We start from the raw sequence: 14071 nt of genomic DNA on the forward strand, positions 1-14071 counted from the left end.
GAGTTTACTTCAATATTTACACTTTTAAATTCCAGAATATAATATATTATATCCGAAAGCAGTAGAATGTATGGATGGTGCAACATGTTATTATTATTATTTGTTGTTATTATTATTTTTGTTATATCATATTTTTAAATTCTTTGCATGGTCCGAAATATTCTAGAGCACGAAAAATGGATAAATTTCATTTTAAAATAATCAAACTTTAATAATTTGTTATAAATTGTTATAAACAAAAGTATTTATAGTCGCGATCCACGTCAATGCTATTCATCAAATAGTTTAATCTTTATTTGATTTCAAAAAAACAGTTTACCTGTGAAGATTGAACGCACGCAGACTTCAAAATAACTCGGAGGACGAGACGCGATGAAGGTCGTGCGATCATTCGATCATTCCAAACATGTGAAAACAGAGAATCGGATACAAACGATTTATCAAGGTGGGTCATGGTCTCGAAGTGCGTAAATTTCAACTCGATCACGACTATATCCGCGAAGAATGTTGACCGAACTAGTGCCAAAGAAAAACAAAGGTTTCGAAAATCGGCCGAAGGTTATTGGACTTTTTGCGACACATAGGTATTTATGGAGGAGAACAAATGATGATCAAAAGTAAATTTTGTCTTTTTTTAAGAATCTCTAATTACCTAAATTCTCTCTCAGACTGAATAGGTAATAACATACACAGAATGTTAAAATATTTGTCATCTTAATTGTAATTCGTAATTTAATCGTTGATTTTTCGACACGAAGCGTTTAAAGTCATTCAGCCTTGTACTTTTAATTTAATTGAATATTTTTACCAGATTTTAACTTCACTGGATCTTTATCGATTTGAAAAACTCTTCCTACTAAATGTAATTTAATTTAATTGTAATTGATGTTTTAATTGTTTAGAATTAGATAAGTTACGTTCTTAATTTTAGTAGAATATTAAGTTATATTTAGTATCAAGCATAAATTTTTAACTTCTATTTTAGACGTATTCTTAGTTAGACGTTGTTACAGCTATTGCAAATCATAATTACGCGATTCTCCTTATTTGATGCAACAAGAAATTTTATCTACTCTTGCTTTTAAAAATGACGTACCACCAAAGATAAAACGTTTTCTGTGAAATTAAACAAAACAAAATTTTTTGAATAAAAATCAATTGTGAAAGTGCATCAATTAAAAGTACAATGTATTAAACATTTCTGCATTTTCTAAAAAATTACGGAAAATTACATGAAAATACATGAAATGCGCAAAAATATATTACAAAATACACAAAATTTACAAATTTATGGATATACAATACATTCGTAACTGAATAAATTTGTTAAAAGTTCCTACAATTTCGTTAATCTTTATGTAACACGATAGAAAATGAGTCATGAAAAATGGAATACCAAATATTTCTCTTGGATTTCAAACAAAAGATAAATGATTTCGAAGAACAAACCCAACTGCACATAATTTATGAAAATGATTAAAATGAAATACTGGAAGTAAATTTATGTTTGTCATAAATTTCAATGCATAATATATTTTAACAAAGTTTTATATATGCATATAGTATAAAAAATAACATAGAATTTCACTAATAATGAATACACATACGTAATAATTTAATAATTTGGCCATTCAATAAAACCAAAAATGAAACTAAAGAAGTCAATTCATCGATCAAAATATATACTGTGCGGTGCAGTATTGTGAGTCACAAAAATTGTTCTTGGTATTACTTACGTCAGAGAGAATTTGGGATTTTGGAAAAGATTAAGGAAAATAGTTTTTGATGAAAGGTTTGTGAACAACACCTTTATTCCGAGAGTAGAAGAACTTGCGAGAAAGGTGCACTTTTCTCTAAGTTTACAGGAAAGTAATAGACAGAAATTGTGGGTAAAATAACATATAACGTGATTCTCGTTCGATCATAAAATAAATTATCGAAGTTTCATGGAAAGTTACACGTAAACGTAATTATATAATTCCATAAAATTATATAATTTTCTTAACAATATCCTTTTGAAAATTACAATGTTTCCTTCTTAAAAATGACTACCTTAAAAACATAAATTTAACATATAGATACGAAACCAAATGTATACATCAGAGTACTATACAATAAAGAATGGAATGACCGATTATATCTATTAAGTGAAATCTTCTATTCCTGTTCTTTCTTTAATTATTTGAATTGATTAAACTATCTGTACAATCACTGCTATTTCATAATCTTGTTCAATTGTTATAATTATTTCGATTCTTAGCAAAAAAAGAAAAATGTTAAAGGAAAATGGGTTTAAAATCATTCTACAAAAATAAAGTATGATTTTAGCTCATATAGTATAATTATCGCAGAAAGAAAATTAAAAAAAAAGGTTATCTATCCATTTATGAAAAATGACCAATTTAGAAGCACATAAACATTGAATAATACAATCTACCGAACGTAAATAATTCAGAGAAATATTTTCAGAAATATAAAATTCTAAGGTAATGTTTAAGTAAAATTGAAAGAATACTAAGATCAAAATGATAAAGAACATCAATCGTTAAAATTAAAAATGTAAAAATGAGAAGTTAATGCAAGAAATATCTACATATATGTCATAGCATACTAAATTGTACTATTTTATGAGATAAGAAGAGCGCCTTAAAAAAATGAAACTTTAAAGTACTCTGCAAAAATATGAAAGAAGAATGACATCTTAAAATGAAAAGAACAGTAATCAAATTAATGAAAGAGAAAATAAAAAGCTAGTAGAAAATGTGTTTGTGAATATACGTACACCACAAAATATATTTAATTTTTTACTTCCACTTTTTAAATAAGGCCAAAACTATTTCATCCGTATAATACTCCTAAATCGTTACAAATCGTTCAAAAAATTACATGTCATTTAAAAAATACTAGCTTTCGAATATCTGTCTAATTTCCAATGAGCTGCAATTTTTACTAAACTTACAATCCTATCTCTGATATACCATTTCGTTATCTTTCCTCTCATCGATAAACAAAAAGTCGTGAAATTTATCTGCAGAAATGAAATTCGCCGAAAAATCCAGAATAACTGGTAATCCCGTAAACTAGTTTTTCTCGTCCTCGGAACGGTTTTTTATACAATCCAACCCGAGAATTCGGCTGAATCACGTTCGATCCGAATGTCGCTGCAGAGGTAAAACAATTTATAACCGCCACGTCGGCCAGGTACTTGCGTAATCGAGTGCCATAAGAAAAAAATTGGATTTTCTAGGCATACGTGCGTCGATTGGTAAATCAGTCGCAGACTTGCATTCCACGCTGACTACAACGCGTTCGACCAGCAACGCTTCTTTACACGCCTCTCACGAATTCTCTGTAAATATAAATGTTCCGCCATTGCGAGAGAAAGTAACACTGCAACGATTATAATTTACCGATCGAAAAGTAAATCTGTGTAGCCACGTATCGCGCTACACCGTATTTTCCCATTGAAGCGTAAAACGATTGGAGTAACGCGCTGGGATTATAATTTACCTAGTTATGCAAGGAAATTGTTTTAAAGTCAGTTTTAAATAGGATTTAATAATAGTAATAATTTGAAATTGAATGTCCCTGATTTCTCTGCACAAATTATAGGAATTGTAATTTATAAATAATTTCTACAAAAAAAAAAAAAAAAAAAAAGAAAAAGAAATAAGGGGCTTTTTAAGAACAGAATAATGAACTGTGAAACGATGCTATTTTTATACCTAAGTATAATAAGAATTTATACCTAAATTCATTGCTCACTCAACATTTTTTATATAACAATATATATAACAATGTATAACAATGTGTTTATAACCAAACTTTGTATAACACTTTTTTCTTAATTTTACATATAAACTACATATCTTCATACGATATGTCATAGGAAATTCAAGTACGTTTTGTCGAAAAATTAAAAACTGAGACATAATTTTTATATGAATTTTATATGTACTTTCAGTTAATATAACTTTAATATCATTATGTATTTTATACAAATATAGGTGCATACATCGACATATATATATAAGGAAAAATAATATAACCGAGAAAGTGTACGGTGCACAGATTCATCTATAAGTAACTGAAAAAGGAATGGACTTCTAAATCATAATTTAAGAATGATAATTTATCGCATAACGAATTCTGATTTTTAGATAGTCGAAAATTCCTTTTCCTTGAATTTAGTAGTCGGAACATCGTTAAGCTGTCAACATGGACAATTTATTAAACTTGTTTTTCTCACTTTCTTATTGTCAGTCACATCCAAAATCGAATATAAAAATGAAACAGCTAACTATTTTTAAAGTTGAAATATTTTTGGAGTAAGATGGCTTGGATTTCTGAGTCGATATTCTACCAACTTTAACTGCCCATCTGTATTTCAAATCGTTGATTCAGGATATACCTTAGGTTCAAAAACTACAGGCGCATTATATGTCTATAAATTGGCTTCTCAAATTAAATTTAACAAAATAATTATCCACATATTTAATTTAATCATCTTGTGAATCCCTCTTGATAAAAATAAAATCTTAATAAAAATAAATTCACGTAAAAGTATTAAGTATTTAATTAACAACTTCTACGCGTTTTAAAAATAAATCGCTTTTAAATGAAGAACGAACGAAGATAATAACTTAATACTAAACAGCGCATATTCATGGAAGTTTATATTCCTATGAATATAATTAAAGAAATGAAATCTAGGCACAGATTATTTTATCTATTAAATATTGATATTAGACTGCAGATGTTTATGGAAATTCATATTTTTATAAACAGAACATATAGCAAAATATATAATAACAAATAACAAAATAAATAAATAGATAAATAAAATAATAAAACAAAGAATAACAAAATAAAACTTAAGAAGAAATATGTTTTAGATATTGAATATTGTAACAAATTCTCTGCGTTGGATATTTTATATATTTTTACATTTTATGTGCATTCTGTGCATGAAATAAATTTACAAATTTCCCATAAATTTATTAAAAAATCTGCTGTTTAATTATATTTAATGTTCTAATTTTTGAATTTTATATATTTTTGCGTATTATGTGCATTTTGTGAACGTTTCAATTTCTCATAAACGCATAAAAATCTGTAGTCTACCTATTGCGTAATAAATAAAATAATCTCTTACATACTAACAAGGTAATTAATGGATATAAAGTCCTACTCACATCTAATTGTTAATAAACCTTAATTGAAATTTTAACTCCACGAGCATTTCACGATTCATTTTCTACCAAACAATGGAAGACAATATTTCACTTTTAAAATGGAATACGTTTCCAAATATTGAATTTGCCCTTTGAATGTTGTTTTCGATTATTTCATTGTGTAAAGTTAAATCTGTGTGTCCAAATGTCGAATCTCGAATCACGCAATAAACCCAATTTGTTGGAAATTTCACTTCCGCGCACATTGAAAGAAGTTGGATAACTGACTGAAAATATGATACGTGAAGCTTCGAACACAGTAGTGTTAGAATGATAAATGAACCAATCAAACAAAGGCTTTCAAAGGATAGAATGAGTCACGTTGAACGAATGTACTAGTTTATTTCAAAGCTAATATTTCACGATTTATTTATATCCATTATTATAATTTCGATATAATGTCATGAAAAGGCCATTGGTTTGAATTATAAATTTTTTCTAAATATTGCCTTGAATTTTGTTCTAATCTCAAAGAAATTTGTTGGTAAGGCGACAGGTTAGAAAGAAGATCTAAAAGCACTGATCTAAGGAAAATTTAAGAAGGAAATTTAAAGAGATTAATTTAAGGTGAAAAGACAGACAAAATCTAAAAAGAGGAAAATTTAAAAAATCTAGAAATATTAATAATATGTATGTATATATGTATGTATGTATGTATGTACATAAATATGTATGTAATTTTAAAATTTACAAGAATTTACTGGAATTTGATACTACGTATCATAGAAAGATTTTGAGTAAATTAGGGAGACGATTATATAAGATTTTATACGATAAATAAGAGGAAAAGTTAAACAGAATAAGTTCAGGAAAAAGATTAAAGATATCGGTGAGAAATACATCAATACGAATCTGAAATAGAATCTAAAGCGTAAATGGAATATAAAAGAACAGTCAAGAACAGAAAGGAATGTATAAACCCATTAACCATAAAGACAAATCAACAAGAATAAACCAAAGAATAAAATCAGAAATGATGAATTTAGAGACGAAATATCTAGAAAAGAAATCCTGGACGAATATAAAATGGAGCAAAAAAAGCTAAGATATTTTAGAACTTCAATAAATCATTCAAATTAAAAATTAAATTGTTCTAATATAATCGTGGTTTTGTTTCCTTCAAAAAGATGTCATGATTTTGAGAAACATAATATTTTTGTATACAATTAAAATAAAAAATCGCCATAAAAGTGATTCAAAGATAAGAAATCTTCAGATCGAAATTCTTTATATTTAATCCCGCTCTCGTCTCATTAAAAAATTTTTGTTTCATTTTTATAAAAATTGAAACTTTAACATATAATTAAAATGTAAAAAACGCCATAAAAGATGCACTTAATCCTGTTAATTATTATCTTCGAAATTCTTCTATCCAATAACGTTTTCGTTTCTTTAAAATATTTCTTGATTTTTATAACATTTTAACTTATATTTAAAACAAACATTTTAACTTACATTTAAGTGCTGCATATCTAAAAAAATTCGAGAACATTTTTGCGAAAGATGAACACAACGTTTCTTTATTGCATAAAATAATGAGCAATGACAAATTATAATAAGATTAAAAGGAGGAGTTAAGAAGATTGAAAATGAAAGATGAGATTTTAAAAAAGTATATTTAATTGTAAGAATAAAATGTAAAAGTATGAACCAATGGAAAATTCGAAGGTGAATAAAGGAGGATGAATTTAAAAACGAAATTTTGCTACAGGTGTTGCGTAGCTTCTCTCAAGGTTAGAACAAAACATCTTCAACTGTATCTTACGGTGATTCGCGTGAACGCCTGTTGAAGTTCATGGACAAATAGAGTTCCTTCATGAAGACGTAATCGCGGAACATCAATCATGCGCGAATTAGATAAAAGGCAATTACGTAAACCGTACGGTCGATAGAAATACTTCTTCCAGGATCTAAAGCCAATGCAAATTTCCTAGATAAGGTCTACATTCGATAAACCTGTGTCTAAACACGGTATACACGTAAAACAGATTGCAGATGTGTAGACGCACTTAATTTTGTTGTATCAACAGATACCAAGACATTTAGAAGATTCGTTTTACGATATAGAAATATTATATTCAAATGCAACCACACAATGCACACATAATGGAATATTTTAGAATTATAAAGAAGCAAATGTTTTGTTAATCGAGGGCTTCACTTTCAAAGTGGTGTTTCCGTGGAAATTTCAAACTTGAACAGCGCAAATGGTAAAAGTTAAATGACAGAAAAAAAGATTTTTAATGGAAACAACAAATGCATTTCTGCTAATTTTAATACTTAAATTATGCGTCATTTGAAAGTTATACGTATGAACTTTCTGCATTTATTATCTCTATAGATTTAGAAAGAGAATAAATGATGTCGAACTAGTCAACTATGTCGAACTATGTCAAATTTATTTATTTGTACACTTGTATACTTTCATTTCCTCCGATCACATCTTAATTGATACCTACGATCCATATCTATGTATTACTATGTATTACTACAGCCCTAAGCTATGTTAGTGAGAAGGTAAAATAAAGTATTCTACTGTGAGTAGTAACTATAAAGTATTATATAGTGCCTATAATTTTTTACTGTATTCTGTATGAAAATTTTCTAGTAAATAAACTTTCTTTCTTGACACGTGTATCGTTTACTATTTCAGACTCTTAATTATTCCACCAGACACACGGTATGCAGTATTACTAAAATAAATTATTTACTATAGTAATTTATTCAAAATATATTAACCGAAATGGATTATGTTTTTATTGTATGACACTTTCGAATGCATTCATTAATATATAGGGTAGCTGAATTACATAGTAGATGCTAAATGACTTCTATTTTATGTATTATCTAAAGAAATTGTTGCACAATTTTGTTTCAGAAAAAATGCTACTTGACATACCTATATTCCCTTGCAGATAGTATAGCGCATTGCAGGTAAAATAATTAAAATTTGGTTTGATCGATTGAATCGACCAATTTTCCGTTAATCTTCAAATCTTTGCATACTTTGGAAAGATAATTGCCTTGATCAAATTTTCTCTTCATAAACCCGATTTCTTTTATAGAAATTCTCAATTAAACACTTTTTCCATTTCATCAAATATAGCAGCCGTCATTCCCCAGTCCAAGCTGCTAAGTAACTGATTATTTATAACTTTCAAATCCGTCGTCAAAGCTATTTTTAAATATTATCAAATATCGCATCATACACAGAACTTCTCGCAAACAAACAGAGTAATCATACACAAGTAACCGTGACGCCAACAAGAACAAGTAACGCCAACGGGATTTCCCTTTCTTTTAATGATCCTTATTTCCATTTTTTCAAAGAGAACGATTAAGTTTTCCATGCTACTATCGCATTTCCATCGGGCGAGGAGAATAATTAAGATCCTGTTCCGTATGCGGAACACGTGAGTCGTCGCATCTTTGTCTGCATAATTTATTACGAAAACGGTAAAATGCCGATATGTCCGAGCGAAATATGTCTTGGTCGACTGTACAGATAATGAAGAAGAACGATGTACGAAAGATCATTAGCGATCGTTTTCTAATTCTCCCTTGAAAACGACAAATCATACGCGTTGCCGCCTGTATTACTGAACAGCATGCCTAGCAATGATTGCGATTGATGTACCTTCCCGGAGAAACGTTTGGTTCTCGAGTGTTTCAGATACTCTAAATGTCATCGTAAATATGAATTATTGATAAAATGTTTATAAATGATTCAAAGTATATAAACTCTTACGGATAGTAAACTTTTTCAGAACCCGACGCAATTCGTTAACTTGTACAATGAAACAGATTTGCAGCTTCTATTTCTATTTAAGCATGAAGTATATTATAAAATTCAATTAATAAATGATCACTGGACAAAATGCACATTTCTACATAAATTATACAGTATCTGTTTAATCCAAAAAACCCACTTGTTCCAGTAATGTACAAAAGTAAATTGATTGTGTATCATTAACTGGATTACACGAACTTCCGCTCAAAAATTTCCAAGTAAAAATTTATACGAAATGTCATTTTCATAAATATTGCAATGTCTGAATAAAGAAACGAATGAATAAACGAAAGTTTTGCCTTTAATAATTTAGTAGAAAATATGGATACGTGTACTAATGATGTATCTTGAGATGAAAAATATTTGTTGAAACCTTAGGTAATGAATAAACTAAAAATATTGAGAGACGCGTTAGTAAATTTGAAAATAGAACGGCAATTCTTTAGGAATATGTGGCGAGCATCGTTGGAAATACCAAAGGAAAACTTCGAAAATAGGAACACCGAGATGTATTGCGAAAATGTTTAAAATAGTGTTGGCAATAACAACATCACAATGAAATGTAGAATATGTGAAAGACACATTTCTAAAACTCACTAAACCAAAAAAAAAGTAATATTTTATAAGTAAATTATATAACTAGTGAATAAAGAAAAATTAAAAGGAAAATATAAAATTTATTAATTTTGAAATATGAAAATTCTGTTAGACGGTCAGTTGTTCAAGAGTTAATTCAAGTATCCATTATTTCGTTTCTATAAAAATTAAAATATCTATTCCAATTTCTTTTATGCTTGCGTAGAGAGCAGCATTATCCGTCAAACATTGCAGTTCGCGTAGAACATATCGTTCACGCGTAGTTCGCGTCAAACTCTGCCGTACAAAGAAAGAGCCCCAACAAAATTCAACCGTACCTAAGAAGTTAAGAATGATAGGGTTGTAGTTCCACATAGTCTAAGGAAAGAAATGTTAAATAGGTTATACTATAGTCACTTAGACATGGAAAAAAATTAAAATAAAGCGCGAGATATACTTTTTTGACTAGGTATAAATATGCAGATAGAACAAATGATTTAAAATTGCAAAACTTGCTTATGTTTTCAAGAAAGTAACAAACAAGACCCATTAATATCTCGTGAGGTATCAGAAACACCATCAAAATAGGTACAGACTTATTAGAATTTAAGAACAAGAACTATCTCCTAATTATAGATTATTATTCGAAATGTGTAGAAATATGTCTTCTACAAAACGTTAGTGAAGATACAATAAATGCATTAAAGTTTAGTTTTGCAAGATGCGATATATAAAAGATTGTATAGTCTGATGAAGGAACGCAATATACAAGTAGAAAATTTTGGAAAAAACTGGGATTTTAAGAATATCACCTACAAGATATCTACAAAGTAACGGAATGGTCGAAGAACATATTCAGACTGTTAAACGCATGTTGAAGAAAGCGAAATTTGATAATAAAGATCCATATTGAGTCCTATTAGAAAATAAATATTTACTAACGTTCGATATGAATTATGAAAATACGAAAGACAATGATTATGAAACAAAGCCAAATTGTGGGGCAGACAAATCACACAAAAAAAGCATTTTGGCAGGAAAACAAAGATTCTTTCGGATTTCTCAGTTGATGATAAGGTTAAAATACAAAATGATAAAAATAAAGTATTTGATAAATCGGGAATATCTTGTAATATTTTAACAAAATCGAAAAGGTTTGTTAATCGACACAAGAAACATATCATACGGGATTCAAATAATAGTAAATTCAAGATTGTTAAACAGGAAATAAATGAAAACACACTATCTATTGGTAATAATAGTGTAAGAAGCAAACTAAATACAGTACTAAACAGAGAGTAGGCAGTGAGAAGAAAATGCGATAGACCTTAAGAATAATCAAACAGATGTAAAAATAAAAGATGAAGAGCTCAAAAAAAAAAGCAATACACTTAGTTATCTAAAAAGTTACGTTTTAAAATACAAATTTTATGCTATGTTATTTTAAGATGCTAAGATTAAGATTCCTTATTTTGTTCAAAAAGTATATGAGTATATGTACGTGATAGAGCCAACATGGTGCTGACCAAGAGACTGAGCATCTATATTGTAAGACATATTCTAGGATAAAGCTTTTATATCGTATTATAGTAATATCATAATTTTATTACAAGACATAATAGACGCCGATAATGCAGCGAACATGTCGTACAATTGTTTATCTGTCGCTACTGATGTATATATTATTAAATGTTCTTATAATAGTTTAAAATACTCTAAATAACTTCTTTCACAAGTGACTGAATTAATGACAGCTGAACGCGGGCATGAAAAGACGATAAAGGGATGCTTGAGGAAGGAGGACGATTAATCGTCAGTTGTTAATTGAGAATCTAGTTGCGAGGAGTTAGTTGCGGGTCGAGAGTTAAGTCGAGAGAGAGAGAGAGTTGCGAGCGAGTTGCGAGTTGGTTAATTATTAGTTGCCGAGTTGTTATGAGTGGTTAATTACTAATTGTGAATTGTGAATTATGAATCTAGTTATCTTAATTGTATCACATTACTACATTAAGTTCATATTAAATAACTATCGTTTCCTATTTAACCCACTTTAAATAAATCCATCTATCAATAAATTTATCATATAGAATAGGAATTACTGGAAATCCTAATTTGTAGTAATTCTGATAATGATTTTATATTATTTTAATACAACTTTATCCAAACTAAATTAACGCTGAAAGACAAGAATCCAGATGCCATTAACCACAAACAAATGACTTTAATTAATTGTCTACGACAGTTGCGTTACAAAATTACATGATATTAATATCAACGTACATTAATAAAAAGAAGTATATTTTGATCGTTCTCAAAACGTCAATTATGCCTTTTAAGGATGTTACGAATTCTTAACTTCCATATCGGATAAAAAATTCTCTCGAAGCGTATGAAAGTTAACTCAAATTCGACTCTCTCCTAACTTTCTCGGTAAGTTGCACGTAGCGACAGTACTCTTTCATTAAAATAATTTTGTCGGTTATCTTAATGCCTCTAAAAAGACCAAAGATCATCTTTTATCGCGCTCATCACTTATATCGTAAGGCAAGGTATGCTTACACCATAAATGCGGTTACGTCCAACGGCATAAAAATCGCGTTACATACGTTTTAATTGTGTTATATATTATGATTTTATCTGTATAATCATTATAGTGGTATTGTATTAGATTAAAAAATTCTTTAAAGAGATTACATTGTAAAATTTGAGAAGTTGAAAGAAATATTTGATGAACGAAGCTATGAAACGTGCTGTTTTGGTCCTCGGATAATGTCAAGTCAAAATACAATTTCGACAGTCTATCGTTGATATTACTTGGAAAACTGTATGGTTAGTATTCTTGAGTATTATTACTTTGACTAGAAATATTAATAATGGCCATTCTTTCTTTTTCTTCTTTTTGTACTACGATATTGAAATGTTTTCTCAAATTTGTTTACAAATTCCATCGATTATTCCTAACATAAAAATGTAACGTATTTGACGATATGTTATCAAAAATGTATATGGATAGTTCTTACCGGATTTTGTTTAAACGACACTTTAAGCTGTGCTTTTTATCGAAAATTTCACGCACAGTTGCAAAATTTATAAGAGTTTCTAAAGGCATTTTTCACTTTACGGTCCATAGATGAATAAACATAAGAAAAGCTGTCTTTGACGATTGACTGAATGTCGTGTATGTGGTGAAAGAAGAATTAGAGCATATACATATGTATGGGACCGTATGCGGCTTCTGACTATAGGGTCCCAAACAATGGAAGGAAAGGAACTGTTAATTTACTGTAATGCATTTACCACCAGAGTAATTGTAACGCAAGGAATTAATCGAACGAGTTCAATTAAAAAATATTGCAAATTTAGAAAAAGTTGTGAATTTCTGCACAACTGCACAACAAAGACATCTAATACTCATAATATGAATGAACAATACAGAATAAACCATATATGAATAATCGACTAATTATCTAAATAGTCAACATTTGAAAAAGGAAAAAGAAGAAAGAACCTAAAAAATAAAATATTTACAAAAATTCCTCATCAAACCTGAAACAATCAACTGCAAAATGTATTAAATACGCGAAAGCAAGCTTGCAAGCCATTTAGGTTCGCGTGACACGAAGATATTTTACTCGACAACCATATCGTGAATTACACAGTCACCTATAAAATAGAATCTAGCCGCCACGCGACTCATACGAGATAAATCGCGTATTCGTGCGCTTGTACGTGAATGCGCGTTCCACCAGGCTGCGGTCATGCGCCAAATTGTGCAATCCTTCTTTCCATTTTTTCTCCTTCTCGTCCACTCCTTCTCTATTTGTTCGTTCTATTGGATGCTCCTTGTTAGACGAAATGACGACAAGTGGAAAACATTAAATCCCATACGTGGTAATATGTATGATACATATACACTACTATACAAAAATATCCAGAAACTTGCTTATTCTTTAATTCAAGATATATTTTAATTCTAAAATTACAGATAAATGAAATTATGATCGTTAATTTTTATAATCACCTTAACTACGTATGTAAGAATAGACATAAGATTATATAAGATATAATACAATACCATAGAATATACAAGAAGATTATGGCACGATGATATTAATTTTTAAAATGCAATATGTAGTATCGTAGTAAAGCTGGTGGTTGTAAATTGTCAAACCTCGTATAATCATCTTGTTACTTAGTAAACTCTTTATCTTTAGATTTGTGGATTTTTGATTCATAAGTCAGATTAAGAAGGATCTCCTAAACTGATAGAAAGACTTCTAATGTTGATACAATTAGTACCATTTAAATAACAAATATGTGTAGTAGAATATATATTAAATAGTAACATATATTATTGCTATATGCCCTTTAATAACCAACCTAAATTTATATTTTACCAATTTCATAAAAAGATAGTAACTGATAGATACTGCTTTTAGTTAATTCATCGTTCATCTGTACGCTTTGATCAAAT

General features: G+C 29.0%; 1 long non-coding RNA gene across 1 annotated transcript; it reads right to left on the minus strand.

Moving 5' to 3' along the window:
• Nucleotides 1-3184: 3184 nt before the first annotated feature.
• Nucleotides 3185-5596, minus strand: LOC139998048 (uncharacterized). Its single transcript, XR_011803170.1, has 2 exons — nt 5196-5596; nt 3185-3349 (listed from the first exon to the last, which is right to left on the minus strand). It is a non-coding gene; the product is annotated as an uncharacterized lncRNA (long non-coding RNA).
• Between the last annotated feature and the right edge of the window lie 8475 nt (nt 5597-14071).

This window comes from Bombus fervidus, chromosome 2 (assembly GCF_041682495.2).
Source record: "Bombus fervidus isolate BK054 chromosome 2, iyBomFerv1, whole genome shotgun sequence".
Classification (NCBI taxonomy): domain Eukaryota; kingdom Metazoa; phylum Arthropoda; class Insecta; order Hymenoptera; family Apidae; genus Bombus; species Bombus fervidus.